The sequence below is a fragment of the Solanum lycopersicum genome, chromosome 10, assembly GCF_036512215.1.
Source record: "Solanum lycopersicum chromosome 10, SLM_r2.1".
Lineage (NCBI taxonomy): Eukaryota > Viridiplantae > Streptophyta > Magnoliopsida > Solanales > Solanaceae > Solanum > Solanum lycopersicum.
In genome coordinates, this window is record NC_090809.1 from 38,521,751 (window position 1) to 38,524,885 (window position 3,135).

Sequence of the window (3,135 nt, forward strand, 5' to 3'; positions counted from 1 at the left end):
GACTTTATGGGACCTTTTGTAAGTTCTAATTGAATGAATTACATTCTTATGGCGGTTGATTTTGTTTCAAAATGGGTGGAAGCATAGCACTTGCAAACAATGAAGGGAAGAGTGTCATTGAGTTCTTGAAAAAGAACATATTTTCTAGATTTGGCACCCTAGAGTCATTATTATTGATGGGTAATCCCACTTTTGCAACAAGTTGTTCAAAAGGTTGTTGGAGAAATATGGGATTCGCCATAATGTAGCCACTCCTTACCATCCTCAAACTAGTGGGCAAATTGAGGTATCAAACAGAAAAATCAAGCAAATTCTGTTGAAAACGCTCAATGCTAGTAGAACAGATTGATCAAGAAGGCTTTAAGATGCTCTTTGGGCCTACCAGATAGCATACAAAACTCGTATTGATATGTCTCCATACCAACTTATATATTGGAAGACTTGTCACTTGCCAGTTGAGTTAGAGCATAAGGCCATGTGGGCAATGAAGAAACTGAAGATGGATTGGAATGAAGAAGCAGAACAGATATTAAATGGGTTAAATGAGCTTGATAAGTTTCTCTTGAAGGCATATGAATGTTCAGTCCTCTACAAAGAAAACATGAAGAAGTACCATGACCAAAAGATTGAAAGGCGCGAATTTGCAGTTCAGGATTTGGTGATTTTGTTCAACTCTAGGTTACGCTTGTTTCTGAGCAAACTCAAGTCCAAATAGACTGATCCATTCTTGATCACTCAAGTGTTCCCTTCTGGTGCGGTTGAGTTGGAGAACAAGGAGGGTGAAAGGTTTAAGGTAAATGGGCAGAGAATCAAAATCTACCTCCGGCATGCGGAAAATAGGAATGAAGTGGTTGAGCCATACCATCTTAATGAAGTCTGAGTAATCAAGAGTCTTGCGTTGTGCCGCGATGTTAGATCAAGCGCTGATTAGGAGGCAACCCAATATGTATCCTCTAGCCAACATTAGTTTTTTTTCTTGTCTTTATAGGAATAGTTGCATTATTTCTATTTTCACTTAATTTCATGTGTGGATTTTCTTGTATTTATTTAGAGTGTTGGCTAGAGATTAGTCTAGCGTCCGTGTCTAAAAAGTGTCCATAAAATACAAAAGAATGGCTTATTGTGTGCTCAATGTGCAGGGACAAACCTAAAATTTGCAGAAATTGGTCTGGTGCACTGATCTACGGACCAATCGACTAGCCGTCGTCCCATTGATGGACCGTTAATGGAGTCCGTAGATCCCATGTTTGATATTTAATTTTGTCTAAGTTAGGGAACAATCTACAGAGCAGTGGATGGGAGTCGTTAGTCCCCCAGAACCCATGACCCGACCTGACCCGACCAACTATATATTAAAATAACACCCTTTTAGTTACACCCACCTTTGTAAATTCTCCCTAACTATTTCTCTTCCCTTATTATCTTACTCCAACTCACTCCCACATTAAATCCACCATAATTCCCTTTTGATTTCCTATCTTCTCCAAAAATCCCTCAGTTTCCCAAGCACTTCTCTCCCAAATTCCAATCGTTATATTTCATTTTTCCGTCGGTGTTCAAAGGTAGGCTCGGTGTTGTTATTGCAATGTTCATCCTCACATTCACTCCACTACAAAATACAGGTATGCCATTCTCTTCTGATCAATGAATTCTCATTCATTTGCATGCAAAAATGATGAAATTGTATGTGGGTGTTGACTTTGGGACAAAATTGCATGATTAACTTGTTAAAAATTGGGTCCCTTGTCCCTTAGGATGATGGAAAGTGAATGGGTTGGGGGTGCTAGTGTCTAAATGAACTATGTTATGTGTTTTGTGGGTCTTTGACTTAGGGCTTGATGGTCTCTTAGAAGGAGTGAAATTGGAATAACCGAAGCCCTAGGAATGACAAAATGGTGTGTTGATTGCTATATGAACATGATGTGTCTTGATATGCTTTAAATTGTCCTCTGAGGGGTGCCAAAAATAGCTTAGCGAAATCTGTCTCTGACTGACAGTACGAGACCCCGTCTACAGAACATCGGTCAATCGACGGACCGTTGATGGGGTCCGTTGATAGCTTCACCCTATATTTGCTTAACTCAAGGACGACGAAATTGGACTACTGTTCTTGATTGATCGACAAACCATTCTGCACGTCCGTCGAAACCCTATTTTGTGTTGCATTCGAAATTTTTCTAAGTGTCCAACGATGAAAGTGGACTACGGTCCGTCGTTTCATCGATGGACCATTCTACACGTCTGTTGTTTCTAACTGCATGCACTGTAGACCTATAACTTCAAAAGTTTGCTAAGTGTCCACTGATGGACCCTATCGACGAACCGTTGTTTCATTGATGGACCATCAATAGTGCCCATCGTCCTGTTCTGCAGTTCTGCACTTCATTGCACCTTTTGTTCCAAATTTCATTTTTGCTTCTCCTGTGTGTATAGGATGATTATAATGAATCTATTAATTCTCTATTGCAGGTACCAATGACCCCAAGCCGGATTTAGTCTATTCCAGAGGACGGCCCAAGTCCGTAGCACCTTCATGCAAGATGATGATTGGCTCGTCGAAAGATGAGCGTGATCCCGAATACGTGCCAACAGACACCTTGACACCGACACGTGCTGCTAGGACCACACGGGGCATGCCCAAGCAGGTGGTATCCGGCGTAGTCACTGCCTCCAGTCTAATGAGGAGCGCACAATGAACGACACACCTTGTAGAGTCTGCCTTAGGTTCTGAAAAAGCGTCTGGATCTAAAAAGGCTTCCATTGTTAAGATGGCCAACTCTACAGGGTCGAATGAGGGTGCCACTGTTTCGAATGCACCATCCCACCTTGCCTCGTTTGATGAGACCTTGAACTTTTGAGGCTGGTCCGTCACCCCCATTTGAGGATCTTTCGTAGGTTGTTGATCAGCCTAACAGGTGGTTCGTAGAGGGGAAGTACCAGATATATAGTGATGCCAAGCTTCTCAATGATAAGGGCATTATGACTCGGACTTTGACAGTTGAGCGGCGGGTTCTTACGGGGAGTCTACACATGGTCCCTGCTATACATGATCTTTTCACTCGCCACCAGCTTGAGTGGATGGCTAGGAGCGTGGGAAGCTACAATAAGGAGTTGGAGCAAGAGTTCTACGCTTCT